Here is a 17,171-nt window from a genome sequence, read left to right as displayed (position 1 = left end):
AGCAAGAATGAAAGACCAACCTTCCTATTCTAGGGCTGCACCATCAATTAAACATGAAAGGTGAAACACATGTCTGACTCCATCATGGAATTAGAAGTGGTAGCTTCACATGTGCAGAAAAATGTTTGTTAAAGCACCTTGCTAAACAATTCAAATATTAACTATAAATTTACTTTTCTGAAACATGCATGGCTACACTCTCTCCAATGTACCTTACAAAACAGCTTTTTAAAGTATCCTTACAAAACCGATACTTTAAAAAGTATCCTTAGAAAAATGACACAAAAAAATCATTAAAACTATTCCAATATTCATTTTTACATAAATCTGCAGGTAAACTATTAAATGGTAATAAGATTTTGTTTATATAAAACTATTTTAAATTTCTACGTTGGTTACAGTAAGAGACATCATTTTTTCAGATTCAGTTTAATCTCTGAGAGACAGAGAGCGGCACTGGTAAATCAACATGCGTGATTACATGCTGCAGAGGTTGCTACATTTGTAGCATATATTTATCTTTTCTATTGACAGAGTACTTTCTATTTTGCTTTTTCCCAGATCCTTGTGCTTGAAGTAGCTAGAAATGTGCTTTAATAAGTTTATTTCCTCCTTGTGGTAGCTCTATTAAAACACCTCATTAAAAAACAGAAGTGATTGCAGAAAGTATGATTATCTTTCTGAGCATCTTAACAATTAGAACGAAACCAAAAGTTCGCTTTTGTTCTGACTTGAGATAGTAAAATTTTGTAGGTCTAGATCCAGAGTTTTTTTCCAGTTCTTAAAAGAACAAAAGCTTTAGAATTAGCGTATTTCTACTTTGTGTTTCTGAGGACTGATAAAACATTTTAAATAAACATCAAGTTATACCTGAAAATAAATAAAAAGCAGCTTTATGTTTTAAACATTATTTTTAAAGTTCTTTTTGAATAAGACACTATTCATTTCCACTCCACATTGCACTGTATAATAAATACCCATCTATGTGACTGGCTTTAAGAAGTACGTAAGAAATATGCTCTTTTAAACTGCGTAGGAAAGGATTTCACTGTTCATGCATAAGATTTATGTAGCACTGTATTGTATGGGGAAAAAAAATCCCAACCATCTGGATTAAGAGGAACAAAACACATTTACAGCTTTGTGTGGGCATGTTTGTTTTTTCTAGACTTCGGCTGAAGTCTTTCTTCTGCCACACAGAGTTCTCCAAAGGTCAGAGTAGAAGGAAAATGTTTGTGTAGATCAGGTCGTGATTTGCATATACTCATTTTTCATTGGGATACATGAACAAAGACAAATAGCCCTTCGTATTACTCAGAAGCTCTGCCCTTTCTAAACACGCTCTCTATCTACTGCCCAGCATTTCGTACCTATATTTTAGCTCTCAACTACCAATTCAAGTTATTCCAAATGCTCGGCTTAAATACATTTGATTCTGCTTCCACAACAGGTGATGTAAATTTCAGTCCTACAATGAGAAATCCAAACTAGCATTTTCAACAGTTATGGTTCACTCCTGCCTTATGTGGAGACAAAGAAGAAAGGGGGAGAAAGATTCTTCCTTTGCATGAAGAAAATTTGATCTTTTCAGAAGATTCATACATAATGGTTGAAACCAGAATTGGAATAACTCACTCCCCCGAGATGTGGCTAATGCAATATGGCATAGATGTCAACATATACGCAACAATACATAAACATTGTAATCCTTCCACCAAAACTTCTACCGGATTATATATTTAAGGTATTGCAGGAAACTTAACTTACAGAGAGATAGAATGCACATTACAGCATATTTTTTTCAACAGATGGCACAGTCTCATTAGCAGAAAACGCACAGAAAACTATTCTTATTCTCCAAATTCTAAAATGAAGTACTTTTAGAAAGACTGACTGTAGGTTTGCAGAGAACAAATATGATCTTGTACATTAGTACCAGTACTCTCTGAACCTAAATCCCTCAACACTGAAATGGCAATGACATCTAATGCACAAAAATGTTGTTATAATTTGAAAATCTATCAGTAGAAGAAAGAAGAATAACCATTCCATACAAAACTATTATCAGTGTGTATGCGAAATTAGTGACTCCTCCCTATCAATCCTGGATTTTTTTATGCAGTATCATATAACCAAATATAAGCTGCAGAGCCAGAAGCTTTGTGAAGGAACTGATAGCAGAATATTAAAAGGTAGGTTTACTGTCTGGGCACTCAGCCAAGAAGTTGCATATTCCCAGCCACAGACAGCAGGGAGAGCAGAGCCACCGCTCCAGAGTAATAGGATTACAGCTCAGAGATAACTCATAGGCTTTCATCTCTAGATGACCAATATGAAGTTTCAGCCCTGGTTGGGAGGAGCTGTTGCAGTTTCCTACCACAAGCAAATGCTTCCTCCCCAACCGTGCAACTACTCCTCCTGCAATGCAGCATGCTGGCACCTAAAAATTAAACACTATTTACAGCTCAAAAAAGTTAAGCACACCCTTCATTTCTTGTTCAGTCAACTGGAAACAAGGCAGAGATACAAAATTGTTCATCACCTTTCTTCCCGATGCCTGATCTCTTTTGAGATGTTATATAACCACACCGCACGTTTTACAGGCAGCAAAACAAACCAATTAAGAAGCTCTTCCTGACTCACTCTTCTCAACAAAATTGTAGTCACAGTCATAGAACAAGGTTGCCAAAAACTGAAAAATACATGCACCTCTATTCAGCAAAATGTGTTTTTCCACAGAAAGAGCTACGCTTTTGTGTAAACCTAGGAGTGTCAGATCTTGCTCCATAAATGCTTCCTGATGATGTCTGAGTAATCAGTACTGAAAAACTGTCCTTGTACAACATGAAGGCAAGAGTGGCTTCTCAGAGCTATCAGAAAGCAGTGGATCTCACACTTTAACCTATGAACCAAGTAAAAGAAAAGAGAAAATTACTATAATCTCAGATTTTAACAGCCTGGTCAAATAAATCTGCGAAAAGTAGTGTGGCCCACTGGAAAAAGATACATTAGATTTTGTTTTGCATAAATTTATTATAGCATATTTAACACTGTCCTGTGCATTTTGCAACTAAAAAGAACCCTGCATGATTGATGAGTATCACGTGTTCAAATTTTTTTTTAATCATCGAGGTATTCTTTATTAGTGAATTTTAGAAGGAAAAAAAATCTAATTAATGAGATAAAAGCACTCTCAAATGCTGAGAAACATAGCTAAAAGCATTAGTTCCAACTCCAGAGCAAATAGCTACCTCTGCAATATTAAAGCAAGATTTTAGAATAAATCACAAGTTAGGCTAATGAAGGAGATGGCAACTGCCACAGACTTCTGGAAATTGAGTCGGTCATTTCAAATAAGCTACGTCATTTTGCACCAATCTTCACAACACAATGGTTGAAAATGTAGTAATAAAAAGAAAAAAACTACAGAAAATTTCAGATTTTTGTTTAATTATAGATATGGTTAGTCAAAGGAATTAAAAACCAGCTAACTTCAGTTACACATGCTAAAGCTTGTTCAAATTACTGTCACAAAAAAACTATTAAAGGGCACACTGCGTCATACCTACCTACAACACAGCTTCTTCTACTTAAGAAACGTTTAATGCCACGGAAAAAAAATCTGAAGTAGAAGTGTAGATAAAAGTGCTTCTGCTTCTTACAAGTAAATACTATTAGTGGAGCTCAGGGTTCATCCCACATCTGTAAGATACTGTGGCCTGGTGCCGCCTTTGTGGCTCCACCAGTTTTGGAGCGGTTTCCATGACAACTTCACTTGTTAAACATTATCCTTGTACTTCATACTTATTGTGGTTCTTCTGCTTCCTCCGCAGTTGGTTTCTGAGGATTCCACAAGTTATTTTCGGGAGTGGTATGGAATATAATTTTCATGTTTAACCTCATGATTCCCTTTCTGCATTTTCATTAATTCTGTGGTATTTTGTATACCACCTAAGCAGACATCCCATCCTGATTCATTCATAGTGTCACTGAAATCAAGAGTATTTATATGCATATTTGAAAAGTACCAGGGCTGAACTTGCAAATATGTACCAGATAACTGAAACAGTCAAACAGACAAAACTTAACAGAGGAGATTATATTGGATTTCAGAATCATTCTTCTTATTTAAGCAAGTCTGTTAAAACAAATAGAATAAAAAAAATTTTTTAAAAGAAGCTAAAGATTGGCAAGAAAATCTCCAAAATATGCTATAGTGTTTTATAACCACACATTCCTATTTTTCCTTCTCTTGTTGTGTGACAGTTCATATAAAATCAACAGGGAAAAGCAGCTGACAATCTTGGGAAAACATTTGTAACTAAATGTTAGCATTAAATAGTGTCAGAGATTTAAGTGCAAAGGACTAGTATTTTTACCCTAAATTCAGCTACAATAACTGTACACACTACTTGCAATAGCAGCATTAAAATACACAATTCTGCATTACAATCAACTCCTATACTTGAGAAGGGGGAAGTGTGACAAATTAAGACTTATCCCCGCAGTGCTAAGCTGCTTTGCCAGTATCTTTCATCTGCAAAGGACACTAGCAGTTACTGGCAGAGGTTTTCTCCATTTTACCCAGCATCAGACAACATCAGCCCCAAACTGATTTACAACTACCCAGGAAAGATAGTAGCCCTGTCTATCTTCATCTTGGATTACAGATATCCTATAGTTATTTATTCAGTCTTGTGCCATAAGAAAAAGAAAAACCCACCATGCTTACTGCTTATTAATTTACAAGTTTATTTTGGTTCCTGCAGCTTCAAATTAAGTCTTTATTCCAGCAATAAACACATCTTTATTCCAGATGACACAGCTAAATAATGCTTCCAAGAAACGATGATATCAAGACATAATTTTGAATCAAACAACAACTGCTAATACTAATTGTTCACTAGAATGACTTTTAAGACAACCAAGAAGCCAGAGCCGAAGTTGTCTCCAGACTGTTGTTGTTTCAAAGTTATCTTATTGCCAGGTTCAGAGCTGAGAATTTTATTCTTTGCTCCTGAAAATTTTATGATTTGAACACAGGACTTAAGAAACCTCTGATTCCTCTACCCGTGAGGATTCCATGTTATAATCTTGCTTCTGGGCTTTTAACTTTTGTAATAAAGCCTTACTTCACTTGAGCTCAGAGACCCAGTGTTACTCCTGCTAACGTCTTTTCCCAGGGCGACATCTGGAGTCGTAAAAGCTAACTCTGTAGCTTTCTGCTATTAGATACACCACGGAGTATTTTGGCTTCACTTAGCACTAAGTCATTTTGCTTACTAGCACTTTACAGCCTACAAAATGTACATTCACAGACCTACACGTATCAACCTAGAATACTTCAAAAAAACCCCACCCCAACCAAAGTGGCCAGGTCAGCTCACAGCCTCCTTCTGCTGGTTCCTTGGAGTTAGGTTACAAAACAGAAATGGGCTTTCCTCTGTCCAGAGCCTTCAGCTCACACCTGAGATGGCTACAGCTGTTTGCTGACCCAGCACAGCTATTCATCTACAACAAAACAACAACAAAAAGCATAGAAAATTCTGGCTTTCCAAACTGCAAATGAAAAAGTCAACAAAATAATAAAGAAAATTGACAGTTTCTTTGGACTTTAAGAACCCGTTAACAAAGACCTTCTAACGTGTTACTAGGGAAACTGCATAGTCATAAGAAATGAAATGTGGCACAGTCATTAATTAAAAAAACTTGCTGTCAAAAAAGTAGAGAGTAATATTAAAAGCTCTACATTTCATAAAGCAGAAAGAACACATTTAAAGAACTGTATGAAGACAATTTGTTTCATGTATTTATTGTAGAAGATGATGGGCTATAACAGATGTAACTGTCACTGAAAGTATATAATCTTACTAGCTCAAAAATAGAGGCAGTTTGGGAAGAGGTTCCTTATAATTTGATACTGCAACGTGAACTATACTGAAAACTTGCAATGAGCACAGCTAAATAGCCAGAGGGAAAGATTAAACAAAAAAAGATGAAGCATTATCACCCCATTTCATTATTTGTCCTACTAAAATGAACAATAAATAGAGTATACTTCATAAATTATAAGGGAAAAATATGAACTATATATGCAGTTTAAGATTCAGTATTTTACAAAAAGGTATCATTGTAACAGTGGGAACTGAAACATGACTACATCCGTACCACATTAAAACTGGCAACATCTCTTGCAAAACTATCAAAGTGTATATTCTGTCACTCCATGCGTGCTCTAGTCTGTTAAGATGAAACTTCCTCTATTTCTTAAGTACCAAAAAAGGAAGTAGAGTAGCTTTTGACAGCTTTCATAAAAAGGCTGTACAACATCATCTCTGTTTTTTAAGAAAATTTGTTATAGAAACCATATTCTCTTTATGGTATTAATATATTTTTAAAAGAATGGGAAACTGAGAATTTGGGGGGGGAGGGTATTGCTTCCTTATACACGTATCTTTAAAATAATCTACCAGAAACCAGCTGCAAAGAGAGCAACAAAACCAAAATAAATCAGTATAGTCAAATCAGTGCCTTTCAACTCTTCTTCATGTAAACAACCTATTTTCAAGTCAGTTCTACAATGAACCTAATTAATTAAAAAATTCACTATTTAATGCTTGTATAGTCTGTGACTTGCCAGTAGTTTTCTTGCGAGTATTAAGTAATGACCCTAAAGCTACAAACCATCTCATGAAAACAAAGGGAAATCTTCTGACATGCAAGTCAGAAAGGCTGCCTCACACAGGTTATAATGACCTAGCTATCTTCATGCTGCAAGTATGACATCTCAAGAGATAAGAAAAAGCCATCTGAACAAACATTTGGTATTCCTTGAAAACTGGCAATTCAAGTGCCACAAAAACAGCGTCTTGGTTTCTGTAAGTAAACTTCATTCATATTCAGCACAGAAGTGGAACATGTTGCTTCTGATGTTGCCTTTCATACTAATTGTTTAGTTCGTTGTGTTGGGTTTTTTTTAATTAGTTAATTCAAACAACTAAACAATTAAGAAAACTGACTACTCTGAGAAACTATATGAATGCCAATCCTGTTATTTATCAGCTGATTTCAAAAGAAATTTGAATTTAGAAGCATGCTGCTGATAGTCTTTTTCAAACTCTGGTGGTTTTTGTACTTGCTGTTTGCCATTTCACTGATTAGTGTAATTCATTCAGAATTTATCTAATATGCTAGTGATAAATACAGATGGCCATAGGAATAATTGCAATTCTTGATAAAATTATTAAAACCAAATCCGGATAAACAAATCAAGAGAGAATACTTCAACTCTTTTGACAAGCTTGATGCAAAAAATAGGCAAAGGGAAAACAGTGAATTTACTCAGATTTTTTCAGCTAATGAACTTGTGAGCTTCTATCAGTAAAAGGTTTTCAAGCAATATAGGGACAATGTTCCTCCAACTGAACTGCTGAGTAAGATGACAACGTTAAAACATTGCAAACAGTTAAACACACAAGATGTTCAAGAGGAAGTATGTTCTTCTCTCTTAATAGTGTGGCAATGTTACTTTTAATGGAATTATGAAAGCTTTATTTTGCTCACATCCCCAAGAAATAACAGCAATGAAGATGCATCAGCATGGCTGTTAGAAATGAAGCAGGCTTCTCTTTGACAAGACTTCCCCTCTTTCTGCTATTCCTCCTTTTCTCTCATGTTTATTTTTTTTTATTCTTTCATAAGGCTGAAGGCTTTTCAAAGCAGAAGGCTATCTTTTGTTGTGTATTTGTACAGTGAGAGGGAACGCAGAATTCCATTCCTTTTGGAAAGGTATTGAAGCCATTTCTGGCTTCAAAACATTCTGCTGTGAAATTCAGTTCAGTTTATGTACTTTCCTCATACAAGTAAATTCAGTATCAAATATGAATTCTTAAGAAATTTTCTAGCAGTTATGTAGCATACCTAAAACAGAGAAAAAAAACCAAACAAACACCATTAGAAATAAAACTGGGAACATAAGACTTTTAGTAAATTTCCAGTTACAGATATATCCGTGTAACAAAATTCTTCTAGCGTGGGCATCAGCAATACAAAAGGACTGAACTACTGACTGGTAACAATACCACCAGCAGCACTTAGCAAAACTGCCTTTTTATCAGTACTGTTGCTAACAGCAGATTTATACAACACAAGTATGTCTATGTTTTCTTTTGTGCTGACAAGAAGCATTCACCCAACATACCTTAACAATTTCACAATATTGATATGCCACCTTGATGCTTCCCTGTTACAGATATTTAAGCCAACGCTGAAAACGTCCTGCCATTTTTCCCTTACATCAGCACTGTCACTTGTCTGGCCCTCCCGTGAGCTGGTCTGGGGAGCCAAGAAGATTACATGTGCAATCAGCTTTTGGGTGGCTTAGTTCCTTGTACCAGATCATTATGGGGTTGGCAAGCCCCAGACCTGTCACAAGGAAGGAGGTGGGAATGGAAATACACTGCCAGAACTCTGGTGCATTGACTTGCATCATCGGAAACTGCCGTGGAAAGCAGTCACGGTAGAGGCCCGGTGAACTAAAAGATTTGTGGCATCCACAGAAGCTGAGCAAGTAGGAATGAGAGAAGGACAATTAAAATCATTAAAGGGTCAAGCAGTTGTCTTATAAAAGGCAGACTAAAAAGGTTGGGCCTCTTCAATTCAAACAGGAAGAGCTGAAGGTGGGGCAGGAACATGACTGAACTTCACAAAATAAAGAGAGGCCGCATATGAATTGAATAAAGCCCAATGGAGACAAAGGGTGTGAACAAGAATTAGCATGTTGCAGTAAACCCTCAATTGATGTTTCTCCATTAAGGTTTTGCTGCCTTCAGATTACGATGTATTAAGTGTTTTCCTGGTAAGGCGCTGCTTAGAAATATAAGCAAAAAGACATCTTCTGTAATGTGAAATCTAGATGTGCGCTAGGGAAAAGCTTTGGTTTTCCTGCAGAAACCTGTGTCAGGAGAACCATTACCTACAAGAGAAAGAAAGAACAGAAAAGTCTTGCTAAGTTACTACTGTATCTTTAAAGTTAGGACAACTTCCCTAAAAAGACTTTTCTGAATCATGGTTATGACTAAACATTTCTAGTGACACAACCCAGTTCTTTAAGTCCTCCTTAAACAAGAAAGTCTCAGATAGATAGAAAAAGATGTTCAATGAGATATGAAGAAAGTAAAGGAACAGTATTCTCCAATTCATTAGCAAGCTGGATAGATTCAAAACCAATTCTGCCTTAGCATGGAGACTCACCGTTGCTTTCATTGATGTAGGCACTCTAGACCAATGGTTCCCTGCAAAGCTTCAGCAGACTGTACAGTTGTCCTCCCACTCTCTGCTCACCCTCTCATTTTGAGTAACTGCACAAGGGCAACATTAGAAAAATTCTTTCTGAAAAGATTCAAGTATTTTTATTTCTCATGGCCTCCTTCAGTTTCAGCTTTTCTGAAACAACAACCCACACTAATTTTTAAGACTGATGCTTTCAGGTAATAGTCGCTTGGTCCTCTGTAGTAAGGAAGAAATTTGCCTTCATATTCTTCTCCATAGTAAAAATCAGTAAACATTAAAAATCTTATCATAGAATAGCAGGTTTCAGGTAATCAGAATCCTCTCAAAGCCATCTTTTGTGTGGAACTTGATTCAAGCATGAATCTATGCTTGAGGAATTACTTGCTCTAGGCTAGAGGTAATTAACTAAATAGAAAATGGCTCAAAAATATAAATATGGCTACATAAAGGGGAAAAAAAATGTTCATGCTTAGCTGTTTTACATTAATGTCTATATAGAAACATACATAATCTCATAGCATAAAGCCAACTTAATCCAGAAGAGTAAAAACAAACAAGAAAAAACTGTAACTTTCATATTGTAACTTGTTTTTACATACATTGAGGACTGCAAGAAACAGTGAGTCCTCCTAAAACAGAATATGATAGTTTAAGCAGGTGCATTAAATATATGAAAAATCCTCCATTACCTTGTGATTATTTTGCTTTAGGTAAAATGTCTTTGCTTTTGCTTTGCTGCATATACTTTAGTTGGTTTGTATCATGACTGTAGAACATATTTAACAGAAAATCTGAAATGCCAATGGAAAATTAACATTTACAGTAAAGCCTTAATTTTTTGTTGAAGTATGAATATCATTGCAGAGTGGTCTGAGGTAGCCTACTAGATTTTATCAAATATTATTCAGCCAATTTTTATTGCCTGACAACCTTCAAACATGCTCTACAAGTGCCAGGTCTTCTTCCTCTCTAAAAAAGATTCTTTTCCATTTCTGAGCAGAAGAAAATGTGTTTCCACATGACACATTTGAGACATAATTGACAGTAAAAATTTCTTTCAAGCATTCCATACTGCAATCATGTTATAAAGCCATTAAAAATTAATTAGATGGAGGGAGTTATGATACGTATTTTGCATAGTTTTGGAGAAAAACTATAAAGCTTCATTTTTCTTTCACTCTGTGCTATTAATTCAGTCTGCTTTGTTTTCTAACTGCAAAATTAATGTCTTTTTCATCACTAAACAATGAAAATTGGAGCAATCTCGTCAAATGAAAAGATAGCACAAGCATCGTATTTGAGTAATTTGGCAGCTGCTATAAAGACAATAGGCAAAAAAGGTGACACAATATGAATTTGTGAATTTGGTGTATAATCTGAGCATAATTAAAGGTTATTGGGGGAATACAAAGAAGCAAAGACCAAAAAAGTATTCATAAATGCCACTTCAGGCACCAGGGACTCAAGGAACGCATTTAAGATCTCAAACCAGAGAGATTAATTACATGCTGCCTCTTTTACATAGACACGACTGTCATTGAAGGAGAATGTTTATAATCTTACGAGATTCTCAAAATGTAGGTCATGGCCCATGAAATATGTAAGGCTCATTCATAACTGCATTTAATTAAAAAAAAAAAAACAAACCACCAAATCCCAAACTGGGAATTGTGGCATTTGCAGATCCAAATCCAACAAATTATTTCGTCAGTATTGTTTATGGGCTGGTCAAAACTAGAATTTGAGTCACCTCCAAAAGAAACTTGTGAGCTACTGCTCTGCAACCGTACCATGTGTTACTGTTTGCAGGTCTGGAGGACTACTTCCCTGTCAAAGATTAAGCTCAAAACGTTTAATCAATTTATCTACAAAACCTATTTAAAAAAACCCCAACAAAACAGAACACCAGAACAAACCCAGCACCACAACATTTTTAGCTCCTGTATCAGAATTAAATATCTTTCATATCTTTCTTAGATATGAAGAATTATTTCACCAATTTAGAACAGCTTAAAGGAGCTTCTTTCTGCAGTCTATTTGCCAACATTAAACAGTCACATTTAGCTGATGCCTGAAATCCAGGGGTTTAATCTCCGGACAAGAAACCAACACTCCAATCACTTACACAAATAGCTAAGAAGTATGAAATATCAGATGACATAAGAAATAAAAACTTCTATAAACATAGATAAATAAAATCAAATATTGCTTTCCTATTTACTTCTAGTTTTAAACAGTTTATGTAACTGTGCTCACACCTTGGAAAAGATGACTCCTTAGCACGGAGTGACTATGAGTGTTCTATATTTATCCCCCACAAACTTCTCTGCAGTTTGTGTTCTAAATGCAACAGACAGACAATACATTACTCATAAGTTTTGTGATGTTGACTTCAAGCCAAGTGACTTAAAGATGTCCAAAAAGTGATATATGCTACACTTATTTCTTTAGAATATTTCCTTGCTACAGACAAAATGGGGAAAGGAGATGTGAGCTGCTGCAAATAGCCATTTCAAGTAAGAAAATTATCTCAGTTTACATTCTACAAATTACTTTCTTGGCCGACTTAGAAAACTTAACTAGAGCGACAATAGGTGTAAAGAGCTCTGTGAATCTTTCCCCTTGACACATTTCCCAGGGTTTAAAACAGTGATACAGCCTTTTTTCTATCTGCTATCTTCAATGTGCTAAAACTGCAATAGCGTGAAAATAAAGATAATGTTATAGAGCAACTCACCAAGATGATCAACAAGGCTAAACTCGTTCACCATCTGCAAATGGTCAGGCATCTTTTTTTCAGCTAGACCATATGCAGTAGCCCTAAAATACTCATGCTACTCTTACAGAGACTACAGTTCTTAGTAAACTTTAGGTAAAGCTTTAGTTCTATTTTACTTAAGACTAAATATTTAAAATTGAACATTGCCATCTTACACATTTGTCTCGAGAGTAAATCAGTTTTCTTCAATACCTACTAATGACTCTATGGCTAAACAAAGCCATGTAGCATTTAAGTGAATATTATTAATTCAGATCTCCTGAGGACAACTGCACTATTTTACTGCTCCAGTTTAATCAGAGGCTAACTTATATAGTCCATTATGAATGAGAACAGATTAGAACAGAATATATTTAGTATGGCAAACAATTTTGATCTAAATTGCCAGATGTTCTGCACTGATTCATTCTTGTATATTAAAATTCAGTTTAGAACATTTTCACCTGTTTCTTTCCAGGTCTAGACTTACAGCAATCACACATAAAGAAATCAGGTTCGTGAACAACAGTATTTGACTGAAAATTTTCAAACACTAATTTATCTTTCAACTAGTACCAAATATACAGGATTTCAGACAAACACATGCAATATCCTTCCACTGGGAATCATATCTTATATCGTAATGTTCATGAGTTCCAACACGTCTAAAAAAAAAAATCTTGTAAAGAGTTAGTAGAGATCATCACACTAGGTAAGTAAAAAAAATAAAAAGCAGACAAAACCCAGCATATCGGTGCTTCAGCTTAGATATTAAGCAGTGAAAATCTATGTGTTTCTACCTGCTGTAGAAGACAATAAGGCAAAACCAAGCTCTCCTTTAAGTTGTACAGGTAGGTTACATGTAAGATTGTTTTAAATACAGAAGCAAAAGCTTAACTTACATGAAGCAGCATCATTAGTTTATTGGACTTGAAGAAACAAGCCTGTTATCAGCAAGTGAAAAGTCTGTATTAGCCACTATTGCAAATATAAGTATATATTAAGACTCAATTTAGTTGTAAATCTCAGCAGATAATGCATTTGGGTAACACTGTTCACCATGACTATGGCTATCAGCTTCCACAATGATTCTTCTCTAATCTTAAAAAAAGGCAAAATAGGCTTTTTTAACCGCACAGCAGTTAATTGCTGAGAGTTGGAAAACTTGTCCTAGTAACTTCAGATGAAATACAAATATATGATTTTCCAAATTCTTATTAAAATCTTGTATGCACAATATTTTCAGCATCTTAGATTCAGGGTAATAAATGGGATCCTATAAACAGGCAGAATATTTCAATTCAAACTAAGCAGCATGAATGCAATTCAAAAACAGACACATATGAAAGATTCTCTGATAATAATTTGTCAATTTATGTTAAAATATATGCAGTATATATTCTCTCTCTATATGTACACCATATATAGATATCCTGCATCACATATAGTATGCTGCCACATATATTCTGCCCACGCAGAAGACTTAAAATATGTAAATTTGTACAGATGGTACCCACATTTACCATAATGATGGCCAACACCATGGATTTCTTAGAGGAGTATCCTCTAGTGAAGGGCTCAGAGATGACACCAACTAAACACTAGGAAAATGTCTTTCTGGAATATAAGTGGCCATATATCAGTATACAATGTTACTACCAAAAAAGGCTGGCAAGTTTTACAACTTTATTTCATTCAAAAGGTTAACTTAGGAAGATATTGGCATTTTAATTAATTATGTGCATCTGCATGAGAAAGACTCCCAATCATGAACTGTAGCAAGACAGAGACAAAGAACATGAGGCACTTTAAACGTCTATTTTCACATCATCTGAACATTAAATTCTCAGAATTTAGAAAGTAACTTAAAGCTGATGAAAGCCTTTAACACTTATTTATACCGATTCACCTTAAGTCGATGTTTATTATGCGCACTGAACTCATATTTGATACAATAGGGCAATATAACACACAAAGTAACATGATATAATAATGTAACTAGTTTCTAAAGCAAACTGATAACAATTAACCCCAAGAGCCTTAGATTTTTCAGGGGACTTAACCTGATCAAAATAAGAGCAATTTTGAACTATTTCTTTTCTTTCTATTATTTTGTTGTTGCTGTTGTTTGAGGTTTTTAAGAGTTATTTGAAATCTGCCTCCAATGATAATATTATGCTCCTTCAGTGGCTGTCAGAACCCTGGCAGTCCATTCTAAATAATCCATGAAAGCTAATCCATGAAAGACACTGGAAAAGAGTCTATCATCAGCAGCCTCAAAGTTCTCTTTACAAGGGCCATCGCCTGATACTGAAGTACTGCAAGGGTCTATAAATTGCAAAAGGATGGAAAAGTACACCATTAGTCATTAACCAAGAGCAAAAAGAAAAGAAAACAGTCTATAAGTGGGCTCTTTGAAGAGGCTGGAAAGGGCTAGAATGAAAAGCGAAAAGTCCTATACAACCATAAACCTTTGCCATCAGTGGTCTGCAGTGACAGAACTTCTCTGATCAGAACAGACTTGGAACCACAGATAAAACACTTAAGAGTGTCTCTAAACATTACTTGGAAGTTAGTGAACACAAATCTATGGTCAGAGCTTAATAAGCTTTAGAAAATGAGAACCAACAACTTCAAACTAAATAATTTCTTCTAGTAATTGGCTAACTGATTTAAAAAATAAACGAGACCCTTTTACTCGATTGCTAAGAAGGGGGATGAATCACAAGTTTTCAATACCCTTAAGACTTCTGTATACAAAATCACTAGCCATAGCATTTTTTTATGTAAATAATTTAATCAGCTAGTCTTCATAGTACTGTCAGAATCATGCAGTTGTTTTGAATTTTTGTTTAAATATTTGATACTTTGTCCAGAAGATGTGTTACACAACTAAACCAAATACTTCTCTATGGGAAATCATAGCATGTAACCAACCTAACCTATTTTTAATTAGAAGTCCAAAGTACACAAAGCCTTATTTATCTGGCAATTTCATTTTAGCATATATCTGCCAAAACTCTGTCACATGCTGACTCCTAGGATCTTAAACAAAGGCAGATGTACTTTTGGCAAATGTAACTGACACTAGTGTGTTGGGGTATTTTGTAAAAAAAACAAAACAAAACAAAAAACCTCAAACCAAACACCCCACCACACTAACACAATTCAAATGCCAGCCTCACACACTCTTACATTACTTAAAGTCTTCAAACATTGCAAGTTTTGTTCTGGTTTAGTTTTAGTTCCAAAATCTGGAATCAACTTGGAGAAGGTACTGAGTGGCTATTCTTGCAGTTTCTCATTTGAGGTGTATAACCAAGAAAAAACCAACCTAACACACCCTTGTTTTCCAGTTTCTTGTCAAGAAATCTCAGGTGTGGAAACACAAGCACCATTAGTATCTGTGCATAAATCTCCTCAAACTAGATGGAAACAAACTGAATGCTGCTGAATACATGCAGCAAGAGACTTTTTCTTTTTAATGGGATTTTTCTTCCAGGAATACTAGTATCTGTTATTTTTTCCTATGTGCTATGCTCAACAAGTTTACCAGTACAATTCCATGTGTAACTCTGATCACTACAATTTTTAAAATACGGTTTAGTTTTTAAAAATTTAATTTCAACTGTTAACACACTGTCATTTCACATTCAGAAACAAATCTCGAAGTGAAAAGTCACATCCAACTGGCAAAAATTCTCCTGCTGCACACAAAGTGCACTGAAATAAAAAATTTACAGTTGTCTTGCTCAGACATCTTCCTCTACAGCCTACTACTACAGACAAACATGAAGTGAGAAGTTTGAGGATGGGAGAGGAAATACACGTAGGGGAGGAGATGAATGTATTTAGTATTGTATTTTTGAGGCTTCCCCAGACATCCTTATGAGACAGAGCATTATATTCACAAAAAGGGAATCGAAACTCCACTACAAAGTTTAAAAAAGTAGATGCCCTTAGAGACATTACATTTTTATGATCAGCAAGCTTTACAATACAGTAACTTCAGGCATATTTCCCAGTAATTTTATAAAAGAGTTCTCCATTCTTCCACATTGACAGAACCACCACCTATGCTACCTATTACACCAATATCGAAATAAATTAGATGCTTTCAAAATACAACACTGACACAAACTCCTAGGGTGGAAAATATCCCACCGAGCATTCTGAACCAACTGTGGCACTTTTGCTCTAGTTTACAAACAAGTAACACCAGAGTACAATAAAATTCAAAACAATTTCTCCTGAAAATAGCACAGGTTTCATGAGTACGCAGATTTCATAAACTCTCAAATGCAGTACTCTAAATATGTTTCCTGACTGAATTAGCTCTCAGATACACAGTGCTATTCTTTCTCATACTACTTTTTTTTCTAGTCTCAAAAACCTGCTCCAGAGCCTCAATTCATGTCAGTTCCCCAATTCTCTCATGTTTATCCCACACTGTTTTTTCCGCACTATCCTTAAACCAAATCTGAAGCATTAATGCCATTTTAAAAAACGTAGCTAAAGATTTACCTCAAAGCTACGATCTTATCAAACACTAGAAGCATTATATCTGCAGTTGTACCCTACTTTACTTGATAAATTTTAGATAAGCATCCTTAAAAACACTACTTGTACCAGTATACTTAAAGATTTAGAGATCAAACAACTGAGACAAGTTAGGAGATCCCACACAGGGATTCTGCACGTACAGAAAGCCTACACAATACAACTATTGAATTCAATTCCACATGGAACAAAACAGGAGAATGCCCATTAAAAGCGACGTGAGCTTGGCCCTATAAACTACGCACGAGGCACACAAGTCAGTTTTACTGTTCACGGGCTTCCTTCCGTGAAGAAACTTCAAATAAAAAAAAAAAAAAGGTATGAACTTGACGCTCAAGAAAAAATACAGTCTTTGTAAGATTAGAAGCCATAGCACACACGAGTCCAAGAAAAACCAAAGTACAGGAGACGCGAGCGATTCAGCAAGGGGCAGGGTGGAGCAGAAGGCGGGACAATGACCTAATAGGTCTTTTCTATCTTTAGTTTCCTGAGCCTCCGTGGAGAACAGGCGTCTGGGTCACACGCTTCCCTCTCGGGCCGAAAATCACCGCGGTCTCCGCAC

The 17,171-nt window shown here is 35.5% G+C and overlaps 1 protein-coding gene across 1 annotated transcript in view; it reads right to left on the bottom strand.

Annotated features, from left to right (window-relative positions):
- The window catches only part of SLK (STE20-like kinase), a 43,383-nt gene that overhangs the window by 25,850 nt on the left and 362 nt on the right, over positions 1-17,171 (bottom strand). The window lies entirely within an intron of this gene.

The sequence above is a fragment of the Apaloderma vittatum genome, unplaced genomic scaffold (genome assembly GCF_000703405.1).
Source record: "Apaloderma vittatum isolate BGI_N311 unplaced genomic scaffold, ASM70340v1 scaffold19383, whole genome shotgun sequence".
In the NCBI taxonomy this organism is placed as follows: Eukaryota; Metazoa; Chordata; class Aves; order Trogoniformes; family Trogonidae; genus Apaloderma; species Apaloderma vittatum.
The sequence above is the reverse complement of the archived record's forward strand: the minus strand, read 5'-3'. Positions and strand labels throughout refer to the sequence as shown.